This window comes from Daktulosphaira vitifoliae, unplaced genomic scaffold, assembly GCF_025091365.1.
Source record: "Daktulosphaira vitifoliae isolate Bord-2020 unplaced genomic scaffold, ASM2509136v1 Scaffold_3, whole genome shotgun sequence".
In the NCBI taxonomy this organism is placed as follows: domain Eukaryota; kingdom Metazoa; phylum Arthropoda; class Insecta; order Hemiptera; family Phylloxeridae; genus Daktulosphaira; species Daktulosphaira vitifoliae.
This window is the reverse complement of record NW_026099574.1, coordinates 31,162,482-31,176,250: the sequence shown is the minus strand read 5'-3', so window position 1 is coordinate 31,176,250 and position 13,769 is coordinate 31,162,482. Positions and strand designations below refer to the sequence as shown.

At 33.4% G+C, this 13,769-nt stretch overlaps 1 protein-coding gene and 1 long non-coding RNA gene across 27 annotated transcripts in view; one reads left to right on the top strand and one right to left on the bottom strand.

Moving 5' to 3' along the window:
- Positions 1-13,769, bottom strand: part of LOC126902827 (uncharacterized) — a 132,810-nt gene that overhangs the window by 32,267 nt on the left and 86,774 nt on the right. The gene's annotated exons all lie outside the window — the stretch shown is intronic.
- LOC126902862 (uncharacterized) overlaps positions 10,675-13,769 on the top strand; it is a 24,223-nt gene continuing 21,128 nt past the window's right edge. Inside the window, exon 1 of the long non-coding RNA XR_007703357.1 lies at positions 10,675-13,509. This is a non-coding gene — a long non-coding RNA (uncharacterized LOC126902862). The remainder of the gene's footprint in view (positions 13,510-13,769) is intronic.

Here is a 13,769-nt window from a genome sequence, read left to right as displayed (position 1 = left end):
GTATTTGTGTCTTGCACTTCGTCTGCACCTCATACCTAGGTGTTACTCTTATTCTCCCTTCCTATAACAACAGCCTTTCGACACCCACAGCTAACCCGGAGTGTCAGCCGAGCACGGTGACTGCTGTACGACAACACGCACGTGAATACCTAGACAGCAGGCACCACCTCCTCATATTCATCTTCGTACACACAGTTACACATTTACACCTTTTACTCATTCACACTTACACTTAGTTTTTCTCTTTCCTGTGTTACGACAAATATTAGACTCACTCAACTGACTATAGAAAGCGTCCTGAGGTGGTAGTTCCGTTTCTTCCAATTTAGCCCAACTATCAGTGTACTCGTAGGGGTATACGCCCTTACGCGTCACCAACGGCATGTCTTCCGGGCGGAACACCTTGGCCGTCTCCCGGAATTTAACAAAGTCAGGCGTCATTAGGTTACCGGCNGGAATTTAACAAATTTGGGTGTCATTAGGTTACCGGCCAAGGTAGACAGGGAGGAGGCCATGAATCGGAAGGTGTCGACAAACCGTATGGAGAAGTTATTGGTCACGTGTTCGGAGACCGAAATATACTTCTCCTCGGAATTCGGTATGACCAAAATCCTTTGGTCGTCGTACCCCAATTCAGTGACGATGAAATGCGCGTCGTAACCTGAAAGATTGTGCAAGAAGCACGGCACAAAGTTGACCGTCTTCACTTTCAGGTTACACGCATTGCACAACGTCTGTCTGAATCGCCCCGATAAATGGCAGTGGTCTGCGACTTTGGGGTTGGAATCCTTGAATGCCGTGCAGCACAAGTCGCATACCACTTTCTCCCCGTGCCTGCGCACATCTTCGACAGACATTCGGATGGGAACGTTGGTTTTGCGCAACAATTTAGAAATGTTACGCGTCACTTCAGTTACAGCCATCACAAATGCCTTGGCGACCTCTTCGCGATCCTCGGACCCACGGTATATCACCGGTGATTGTGGTATACCATAGCGTTCGAGGAGCTCCGAGGGCATATCGTCCGATGTTTTCACCATAAACCCATAGCTCATGGGATGGTGGGTGTGCACAGTCCTGGTGTATGTACCCATACGATCGTCTGTTTTCTTCAGCAAGGCCTCAAAATCGGCGTAGATGACAAACGGTAACCGTTGCGTCTTTACCCACGCGTCAAATTCAACCTTACTGCCCTCCGCCGGCATAACGGGTAAAATAGGCTTGTTCTTGCCGCATATCAACTTGTGTTGCTCCAACGCTTGATGACCCCTAAGAACATGCTTTTTAGGCTGATCATCAAAGCTGGTGAAGCAACGTTTGCAAGTGTATATGCGACCTAGGTGTTTGGTTTTTTGGCTGCGCACAAGCCTCGAAAAATCGGAAATGTATGCGTAATGTGACTTTTCAGAGTCACCGATGTACAACAGGTCAAAATGATTCTGTTGCTCTTGGTCGGCGACTCTTAGCGGATACACCAACCACTTCATCTTATAGTCGTCTCGTTCCAAGCCGTACACGTTGACAGACACGTTAGGGTTTCGTCGCTCGAATATTTTAATTTGGGACACAGGTGTGGGGAACGTCAACCCCGTAAAATCATACCTGTGTTCCTCATTAAAATATTTTCGATCAACGCGATATTTATTACCCCCGCTAACATGTCTCGCCAAAATGGACCACTTGAAACAAGACTGATCGATATTCTGTGGGTTGATGATTGCTTTTCTTTGGTTAATCTCTGGTGGGACAGGAATATATGATGAGCCGGCGAGGGGCGTATACTTGTATACGCTGAGCATAAGGCCGTCGATATGCGTTAGCGTGAATCCGCTACCCCTACCCGAGTACGCGTCTTCCTCGGCAAGCATAACCTCAAAATCTTCATCGACCGCACACCCGATATCCGTATCGGATAGCAATGCCCTAGCCCGTGTCTTGAAGGCACGGCCATCTTGAAGGCATGTTTTTCTAAGCATCTGGTGGTAGGCAATGATAAAATACTATGTAAAAAATAAAAATGCAGACGCCTATGAACGTTATAATATGGCGGTACCTTTGATGTTGGAAATATGCTTAGCTAAGCGTCTGGTTACCCATGATAAATTTCTTAGAATTTATTATNAAAAATGCAGACGCCTATGAACGTTATAATATGGCGGTACCTTTGATGTTGGAAATATGCTTACCTAAGCGTCTGGTTACCCATGATAAGATTCATACGACATGACTGTGCGGTGACTTCTTTGATATTTGAAATTTGCTGACCTAAGCGTCTGGTAGACGATGATAAAATTCTTAGAATTTATTATGCCATAACAACAGACGTTGTCTTTGTTTTTATTAAATGTAGACGGTAATGTGGGTTATAATAGGCGGTACCTTTGACGTTGGAAGTATGCTTATCTAAGAGTCTGGTAGGCAATGATAAAATTCTTAGAAATTATGCCACAACGACAAACATTGTCATTGTTCTCATAAAATGCTGACGTCTATGAGCATTATAATATAGTAGTAATAATAATATAGTTGGATTCATCCCCACACATTATAGGTTAGTTTATGTTATGTTTCATTACCCCTTTCCTGTATAGGAATTGTTGACGGACACCCCTGCTGCGTTAATATTAAGTAAATATGTTATAGTGACAACGGCGGCCACTATATGACGTACACTATTTCAATGTGATGTGTATGTTTACACGTACACTTATCAGTTACCGTTATCAGTTCACATGAGGTTTACCTTACCCTCCAGTAGATGACATCGTAGGAGGAGACAACCATATGGCTACCTACCCCACCACTGACATGAAGTTATAGTGCGCATGCGCACTTTAATCCGCCATTTTCATTGACCTTAAGACCCCTACCTAAGTTACCTATTACTCCCATTATAGTGAGACCACGGCTCCCTTTACCCTATCTATGATAAGACCACGCCTCCTCTATGATAAGACCACGCCTACTCCTTACCCCCACCGTCATAAGACCACGCCTACCCTTAACCAATCATTGATAAGACCACGCCACTCCTTACCCAATCAATGATAAGACCACGCCTTCTCCTTACCCCCACCCTCATGAATGCGATCCACCATTACTCCCACCATCGAGAGACCACGCCCACTGTGTGACCTTGACATTACCCCACCATCGAGACACCACGCCCACTGTGTGACCTTGACTTTACCCCACCCTCGAGAGACCACGCCAACTGTATGACACGCTCTTCCCCCCCGCCCGCCCACAATACCGGTGGGTGGGTGAATGGGGTGAGGCGGGGGGGGCCGCAGAACTCTCTATTTTACCCTACTTATGGTATTTATAGATTTGAAGAAAGCGTATGATAGAGTATCAAGAGAGGTTTTAAAGTGGGCATTGATGAGATAAGGAGTCCCAAAAAGGTGCATTAATATAATAAAGGATATATGTGATGATACTTGTACTAGGGTATAAAGTGTGGAAGGAGTATCGGAAGGTTTTAGGGAAAGAGTAGGAGTACACCAAGGTTCTGCTTTAAGGCCTTACTTATTCTCTCTAGTGATGGATGAAATTACTAGAGAAATACAAGGAGATATGCCGTGGTGCATGTTGTTTGCTGACGATATAGTGATAATAGGAGAATAATAGGGAGGACATTAATCAAAAACTAGAGGTGTGGAGAACAGCTTTTGAAGAAAATGGTTTAAGAATAAGTAGGAGTAAGACAGAGTATATAGAGTACGAGTTTGATAAAGGAGAACACGAGGTAGCTGAAATAAGGAGACCAGTGACAATAGGCGAGGACGTGATTGGAGAAGTGGAAAGTTTCAAATATTTAGGAACAGATGTGCAAAAGAGCGGCGGTATTGACAAGGATGTAAGACACAGTATTAAATGCGGGTGGTTGAAGTGGAGAGAAGCGTCTGGTGTCTTGTACGATAAAAGAATTCCAATGAGGCTGAAAAATAAATTCTACAAGACTGCAGTGAGACCAGCTATAATGTACGGTTCAGAGTGTTGGGCGGTTGACAAGAAATTAGAGCAGAGAATGAGTGTAGCAGAGATGAGAATGCTTAGACGGATGAGTGGAGTGACTAGAAAAGATAGGCTAAGGAACGAGCATTTTATTGTTATAATAATAATTGTTATTATTGTCACTAAGAATTTTTAATAAGATTTTAATTTATAAAGTAAATATTATGACATATGTAAATATATAAAACCAATGCATCTTTGTATAAAAATGTTTATTAATTATATAAAATAATAAGCCATATATAACAATAATGTGTAAGACATAAGGTACTAAATAATGTGTAAATTTGAAACGGTTCTACTTACATACTTTATTTTAGTTTCTATTATCTATTATCTATTCTAACTTAAAATACTAATCATATGAATGTACAACACAATTTTCCTTAAATAAGCAACATATTTCGTTTTATTTAGAAAAGAAAGAAACAATACCTATAATGAATTATCTAAGAAAAAGAAGATTTATTTATTCATGTATTTTAAATCATACCAATAATTAGAATATAATTAAGAAAATAAGAGTTGATTTCCTTTTGGAAAAATCTAATAATACCTTTTAAAAATTAAACATTTTCTACAGATTTGCATGAAAGCGTTTTTTCAGATAGTGATTTTAATCACTATTAGGTATTATTTATACTTGTCTCAAATATACCGCGTTTCCATCACTGCACGGTGTCTCTCTATACTATTATTTTTAAAAAATTTTTTAAAGAATATATTCTTCTATAAAAATTTGTTGAAGAATATTCCAATAACCGAGAATTTTTTTTTGTTACATCACTATGAACAAGTGTATTTAAAAAGGAGAAATATTTGTCTTGTGTTCTTAACAACAGCTTCCTCATTAATCTGACATTTATTTTTAATTAAAATATCGAAAAAATCATCAACAATGTGTCCCTAAAATATTAAAAATAATATACGCAGTAACTGTTATTTAAAATCAATACGAGTACAGTATACTAGCTGTTAGGTGACGAACTCATTTTTTATGGAATAAATATCAGCGCATTTAATTCATTAAAGAAAAGGGTGTTTAGTTTATTTTTGTTGACCATCAATCGTTTAGTTATCCTAGGTAGCAACAGCTGTGGACTGTTATCAGATTTCAGTAAGTGAGGGACGGGTTTATATTGTTCTCATTTTTTGCAACAATTTATCTGTTTCCTTACTTACTTAATATTTTGTATGTTAATCGTTATTTCTAAAATGATAAATATTATGAACTCATTACAATCTATAACTACAATATTATCTCAGTGGTGTACATGATGTTTTTCTATTCAAATTCTAGTTTATTACTTATAATACAATTACGGCAATAAGTAAATAAATGTTATGTATGTCTTCATAAACTAAAAAACTTTTTGTTCATTCAAATATTTAGATAAATTCTCTATGATATTGTGGCGGTATTTCCGAATCTGGCATTAGATTTTTCTAAATATAGTTTTTGCAACTACTAATTAGTGACGAAAAAATATTATTAATTTATACTAAACATAAATTAAAATAATAACGAATTTTTTGTTTTCATTTAGATACATATTTTTCTTAATATATCAATCATGAAGTACTTTTTATATTCATCTCTTATAACTTATATGGGTGTCAACTTTATTGTTTTAAATTCCAACATACATAATTTACTTATTTAATAGATAATGATCTAATAATTAGATTATTAATTAAGAAATTATTAATAATTAATTAATTATTTAATAATCTAATTATTTAATCCTCTTAATTATTAAGAAAATGACTGATGACTTTTTAAATATAGGTAAGGTGCAGGTATTGTTATTTTTATTACTACTTGCATAAGTGTAAAATGTCAGTATTAGAATATTTAAAATTCAGAATTGGAATGAATGAGTTTACAAAGACACATAGAGTTGGCGCAATCTAGTTAAGTAAAGACGAGTTATCTGATGATTTGACATTTTAAAATGAAATAAAAATAATTTGAAGGAACCTCAGTTTTTATTTAAAATAACTTAAAATTTACTATTTTTTATTATGGTAATATGGGAATTAATGGTTATTTATATGATTTTAAGTTAAATTTTCCAATTTCCCAAATCATTGAACTCAAATTTTTTTATTTAGATCGAATTTATATTTAAATTAATTTAATTGATTACTAAATTGTTACAATTGTTTTTGAAGTTATTTATAAATTTGTCTCTTTTGTAAATTATTTGTGTATGTGGTGTAGTAGTTGGACCCAGTGCATAATATCATTGTAACTGCGAATACTAAAGTTCTTTGTCAATTAATATTTATTTTTTTTAATGTAAATATACATATTCAATTATATTAATATTAGAAAATGATCTAATTAATAAAATATTTAAAACCACATTTAAATAAGTAGTTCAAGAATAATACATATTTTTATACTTGAGTCAAAGATAAAGAGTGGCAAACAATTGCGTGATGTAAATATGAAAGTAACAATCCGAACATCGCCTTCAGCCTATATATTAAGTGCTAATAACTTGTGATATATTGGTTCAGAAGTTGTTATTAAAAATCATTTCCTTAGTTACATCATTTTCTATAATAAAGCTATTTAATTGCGTTTCATATGAGATAGGTTTTCCGTAGGACGGCTAGGGATGCACTGCAATAGAATGTCATCTTACCTTAAGTCTATTTAAATCGCTATTATTGAAGCGGGAGAGGGGTCACCGGGGGGACGACGGCTAACCACATATCCAATAAATAACGAGATTAGATGATAATAATTAAATAACAAATAACCACATATATTAGAAGTTCTTCGAAGAGTATCTTAAATTTAAAGTGTAACGGGGGGGGGCCTTGAATACTAATGGCCGGCGAAGCAGCATAAACTAAATAGTTAAACTCAATTAAAACAAATCATAAATAACCTTAAAAATAATATAAAACTCAACTGAATAAATAAAGTTGTTGATAGTGATGAACGGACAGTATGAGATCTTGTGGTGGTGGTATCGAACATCTGAGCATTACTAGTATGAGTGTAGATGCAGGCACGTAATTGTGAATGAAAACAGACGGCAGAAAAGCGACTACGGCATTTAAGTTCTTTAGTGATAGACAGGGCCAAATTACTGGTGGTGTGCAAGGCCACGAGAATTTTGAGTACAAGTGAACAATAAACAAATAATAAAAACCCAGCCCAGGGGGGTCGCGGCACAGTGATACCGTGGTATAGTTGGATCAAGTATAATGATATCTGACAGTGATTTAAATCACTATCAAAAATAAACGCTTCGATGCAAATCTTTAGATTGTGTTTAATTTAAAAAAAATTGGTGTATTTTTCCAAAAGCTACATAATCTGCTAGTTCCTTATTAATCTTGATTAAGATACGATATGTCGAATGAAAAAGGGATTATTAAAAAATATTACTTCTCATAAAAAAATTGTTTTGATCCATACACTTTTCAATAAGTTATAGCATTATAAAGTTAAAAATATAAAAAATAAAATCGAGAATTTTCACACGAAAATAGCATTCGGTAATCATTTTCGTCGTGAAGACAAGTCCAGTTAAAATATATATAAAAGTGTTAGACCTTCCGGAACATTTTTAAAAGTTAAGTTGAAAAAGTTCTACTTTCTATATGCATTTTTTATATTTGAAGCCCCCCCGTATATAGGGAAATGGTCTGATTTAAAAAAAAGTATCAAAAAAGATCACAAATTATATCTAGATGAAGACATTGCTTTTAAAAATTGAAAAAATTTCCCTAAAAAAATTTCACATTAAATGAGGAAAATCTCCAAAAACATTACAATTTTAAAAATCGCTAATTTTTGGCATTCCATTTTTTTTACTTAAATCTGCCATAACTTTTTCAAAAATAAACAAATGAATATAAATTTTTTTTCAATAGATGCATGATGTCCATACCTATCATTTAGGAATTTTTTTTTATAAATCTGTCCCTTTATCTGTCCATAGTAAGGGATTTGAAATAACAACTTTTTTACAAAAAAAAATTTTTTTCCACTTAAATTTCTAGTGTTCCAAAAAGTCTGACACTGTTATATATAACTTAAATTAAAGCTAATGTATTATACTTTATCATGAAAAAAAAATTTTAGGACTTTATTTTGCCTTCACGAAAAACCAATTAGCTACCAGTATTTGTAAACCCTTGTGTATTATACATGTATATTATATCAAAATTTTTTACCCCTATTGCTTGAACACGTGCAGAAAAAAGTAATATTTATGTTTTAAATATTACGTTGTCTAAAAAAAATGTATAAAATATTAAAATATTATATTCAGTATTATAAATTAATTTCCATTTTTCAGTTAATATGTTAAATAAATTGAAACATAATATTATATTATGATTACTCAGTAATATTAATTAAAACTCGTAATACGTGTAACAACTATTTTGTTGGTTGCATCCTTGCACCTTGTAATAAACCATCTTTTAAAAATTTACCTTAAGTTTTTTGTGAAAATTATTCATGAAATATATGTTTGTTATGTTAACAACTTTTCAAAACAGTGGCGTATTTAGGAGTAGACCGTGACCTAGGGTGTCATTTTTTCCAATTAAGAACTAAAATCTTATTAAATTTATTATTTATTTATATGTAACATAATTTATAAATTATATCAATTAATCTTAAAATGAATAAATAAAATAAAATATATGTAACACTTTATTTTCGAAAATTTAAGTATTGTTGTTTTAAAGTGTATTAATCATTTTTAATTTAACTTGTATGCAATTGTAAATACATTTTTGTTAGAATTTGTGTAATTAAATTATTTATATAGTTTTAGCGAATTACTTAGAATAAATTCACATCAAATAAATTAAATTAGCAAATTATAAATGTATGTATTAGTAATAAATTATTGTTATTAAAAAGTATTATATTAATTAAAAATAAATATTAAAATATTAAAAATCAAGCTGTATGAATTTAATTTTCAAAATATTTATTTATGTTATTACAATAGATTGCAAACAATCGTAAAACATATATGTTCATCGAACAATACCTAAAAGGCCGTATACCTAATGGAACAATAGAATCCGTTTGACGAACGTGACCGTTCGAGGAACGTGTCCGTTCGTTGACCGTATTTTGACGAACGTTACCGTTCAAGGAACGTGTCCGTTCGTTGGACGTATTTTGAGGAACGTGTCCGTTCAACGAACGTATACGTTCGACGAACGGACGATTCAAAAATAGACCCCCTGGTCCCATTTAAAAAAAAATATGTCAAATTAAAGAGGTATATAAATATTATTTCATATAAAAAAATTGTATTGATCCATACATTTTTCAAAAAGTTATAACATTTTAAAGTTAAATATGTAAAATATAAAATCGAGAATTTTCACACAAAAATAGCATTCGGTGTCCATTTTCACCATGAGTCAGTCCAGAGGTCAAATTTTTTCTTTTCAAATTAAATTATATTACATTAGCTTTAATTTAAAATATATATAAAAGTGTCAGACCTTCCGGAACATTTTTAAAAGTTCAGTTGAAAAAGTTAAATTTTTTGTGAAAAAGTTTTCATTTTAAATCCCCCCCTGTGGGCAGATAAAGGGTCAAATTTACAAAAAAAAATATACCAAATGATAGGTAAAGACATCAAGCATCTATAAAAAAAAATGTATATTAATTTGTTTATTTTTGAAAAAGTTATGGCAGTTTTAAATAAAAAAAATTTAAAAAATTTCGAAAATTAGCGATTTTTAAATTTGTAATTTTTTTGGAGGTTTCCCCCATTTACGGGGAACGAGGGAAATTTTTTCAATTTTTGAGGGTAATGTCTTCGACTAGACACAATTTGACACTAGAGATCAGCAGTCACACGATATATGTAATAAACAAAAATTAAATAGTAAAAGAGGATAAAGATATGGTAGAGGATGTAGTATATTATGTTAAAATAAAAAGGAGGTAAAATTGAAGTGGTATCTCGGGGTCGAACTATATTTATTTATTTAATAATAAAATATACCTACCTATCACTTATTCTTATTCTTGTTTATTACGTGAAGTTTTTAGAAGTAAAGCATGCAAATAAATATTCGCACTTACCTTTATTTCCTTTTGTAGTTGATTGAGTTGGTCTTAAGGTGACTTTTTTCCTTCAGTGTCAACAATCGTTTATAGTGTATTGCGTTTATTTCGATTAATTAGTCTCTCTGTGTATATTAGTTTTAGAGAAAGGGTTCTCTACAATGGGACCTGCGTCTATTATAATTTGTTAACTTTTATTTTATTTTATTTAAAATCTTTTTATATTATACTATGTATTTACTAATAATATTTTCAATGAATTTCCTATAGTTAGATATTCTTAAAATTTACTCTGAACTTGTTAAAATATAATTATAAGAATATGTCTATCTATATTCAAAATATAATTAACAAGACTGTGGTGGCCCAGCGTTTCTCAGCGTAAAGCCTTGGCTGGCGCGGACACAGTTAACCTCTTTAATACATATTAAATATTATTTCAATACATTTTTTACTATCCTTTACGCCAACTGTCTACACGTTACCGAGAGGTAATTGGTATAGTCCTTTATGGCTGGCTGGTAGACACGCAGAGAATATTTCCAAGATGTAGTTTCCTACTTTACGAACTATATATTTTATAATGAACTCTATCCGGACTACTAGCTCTAGAACTGGCTTGTCGACGGATATAGCGCACTTCAAAAATATTCTCTTTATAAATTTAGTACTACTCTGTACCTCAACTGCCTGCACGTTATCGGAAGGTAATTGGCATAGTCCCTTATGGCTGGCGACTAAACAGGCAAATAATATTAGATTAATTAATTTTAATCACAAATTATGGTTCTTTACTCTTTTCGGCACATTGAAGGCTGTCCAGAAATTAAGGGCACAATAATATTTAAAACTTACATAAAATAAAAACTGTTGTGCGGGCTCACGTGGTAAAAGGAATTAAACTTAATAAGAAAACGAAAACACTCACTTTTCAATAAAAATTTAGAATATATAATTTGATTGACATAGTTAATAATACAATACACGTTATTTATTAATATTAATACAAATGAATAGAATAATAAAATAGAATGACATAGAATGATATAGAATGATATAGAATGAGTGTAACTAGCGCATACTAAACCACGACTGACTGTAGGGTACTTACAGTAGAAGTCCTTTGCCCATTGTTGCCCTAAAACCCTTGGTCAGCACATTCCTGTGTTCGACGACAGTCGGACGACCATGTATTCTATACTCTACTCAATTATAAAATAATATTCAGGGGTTCTTAACAAAACTATATTTATTTCTTATAAGGACATTAGGTAACAATAAAAATAAATACTATTTATTTGCGGGTATAATATTGATAAATCATCCAAAACAATGTTCACCATTTAGGATGATATAAAAAAAACGATGTCGTAGGGACAAAATATTTACTTATGCTGACGCAGATTCCATGTAAGAGGATATTGACCATGAGCTGCAAGCGTCGTCAGAGAGGGTTGAGAGAGAGATGATAGAGTCCCCGATTTTACGAGAAAAATGGCTTTTTATATGCCGGATAAAGAAAGCCAGCGATCTCTATTGAAATTTCTGAGATATTGGATAATTATTTGTGATAGAAACACTAATGTGGGTGTAGTTAATGAATTGTAGGGGACTGGTTTGAAACAGTTGTTAATAAAATGGTTATTTTGTTTACCCTAAAAGGGAAACATTCCTTAGATGATTTTTTTGTTTTATTCATTTATATGTGATATTTTGTACATGTGTTAAGAGGTAATATCCACCAATTTTTTTTTCATTTTTTTTTTTATTGGCTTAAATCATGCTAAAACTATCCTAGAATCAAAATCTTCAACGCCCAAGTACTGATCTAAACTCAAAATTCGTTTAAATCAATTTTTTCCGAACAACTTTTATGCTCCAAAATGACATTTTTCGCTTATTTTTGCGATGCTTGTTTTTTTTTAATTTCGCGGCTTTGTAAATTAGTAGAAGTTACCTATGATCGATATCTTTTTTTGAATATGAAGTATAGAATTTCGATCGTTACAGCGACTGTACAGCACGTGTTTACTCACAATTTCCCTTTGTTTAGTCGATCAGCCGTTCTAGTTGTGTACGTTCTTAGTTTGAGTTTTCTATACTTTTTAACTGTGAATTATATTAAAAAGTACTTAATTATGAGTAACAAGTTGTACAGTGGCCACAAAGGCAGTAAAACAAGAAGTACCAGAACAACCCGGAGTAAAATTAGTAACCGACACCCGCCTAACCGCTATGCGTTCGAAGGCTATTCGAAATAAGGCGAAAAAATTAAAAACTTTTGATTTAAATCGTGATTGCGATGTTGATAGGGATTTCGGTTACTGTTTCATACGTTTTTTTTCGCTGTATTTACTGCTCTTTCTAAATTATTAGTATGTAAAAAATGTAATAGTGATGTGCGGTTTTCACAGTCGAGCAAGCGTGAACTAGGCTTCAAGATTTTTGTGTCTTGTTCGAACTGCGGTGATGCCGATATTTTTAACTGTCCTCTAATACATGATCGTGCTTATGAGATCAATTGCCGTATTATTTTTGCTATGCGCGTCATTGGCATAGGCATCAACGGGGTAAAAAAGTTCTGTGCGATGATGGATCTCGCAAAGCCTGTTCTTCAAACAACTTACAGTATGATCATTTCCAATATTGGCACTGTTACTTCATCTGTTAAAATTATTTCTATGAAAAAATCAGCTATTGAAGAGAAAGAACGTTCTATTGAACGAGGTGAAGAAGGCGGTCTTACGGTGTCAGGCAATGGATCTTGGCGTAAGAGGGGGTTTTCATCTTTGTTTGGATTAGTTACTTTGATTGGTTGGCACACTGGCAAGGTATTAGATGTGTGTGTAAAATCAAAGTACTGTAAAGTGTGTGAATATTGGTAAAAAAAAGAAGGTACTGCTGAGTACGAGGAGGTGTACCCTTCGCACAAAGAGAGTGTTCTTGGTGTTCTTGACAGCACAGTAAAGCGCTTGGTACTCTTGCAACGTACGAGCACAAGAGTCCAATGCATGAGGATGTTTTCAAGGCGATACAACCCATGTATAAAGAACTCAGCTCCGACAAATTTCAGTCACGCTGCTTGGGTGCGTATTCTCAAAATAGTAACGAGTATTTCAATGCTGTAGTGTGGTTAATTGCTCCAAAAACTATATCTTGCGATAAGACTATAGTTGATATTGCGACTGATGTAGCCGTTATTACCTTCAACGAAGGTTGATCGGGTATGTTTGCCATTTATGATGCTCTTGGGTTAACTGTTGGACCGAACATGTACGAGTTTTGCGTAAAGTCGCTGATCATCGTATGTCCGATATCGCGAAAGAAGCTAGGAGCAGCCTTACATCAGACAAAAAAAAGGAAGAAGAGGAAAATAAGGACCAGGAAAGACAACTTTACAGCGCAGGGATAGCTGACTAAAGGTAAAAAAATTATTAAGGACTATATTATTGCGATTCTTAAGATTTATAGCATTTTGAAACTTTAAACGCGTTTTTCTCAAAACCATGTTATCAAAATCGGCGAGCAGTAGAACTGAAAAAGTTTACATCCGATTGACTTGAAATTTTAACTGTAGCTTCTTCATTAGATTATCTAGTGAAGTACACACGATTTTAGCGATTGGTTAACAACAAAAAAAGTTATAAACAATTATAGTCGATTTTTATTGTCGAAAAAAAAA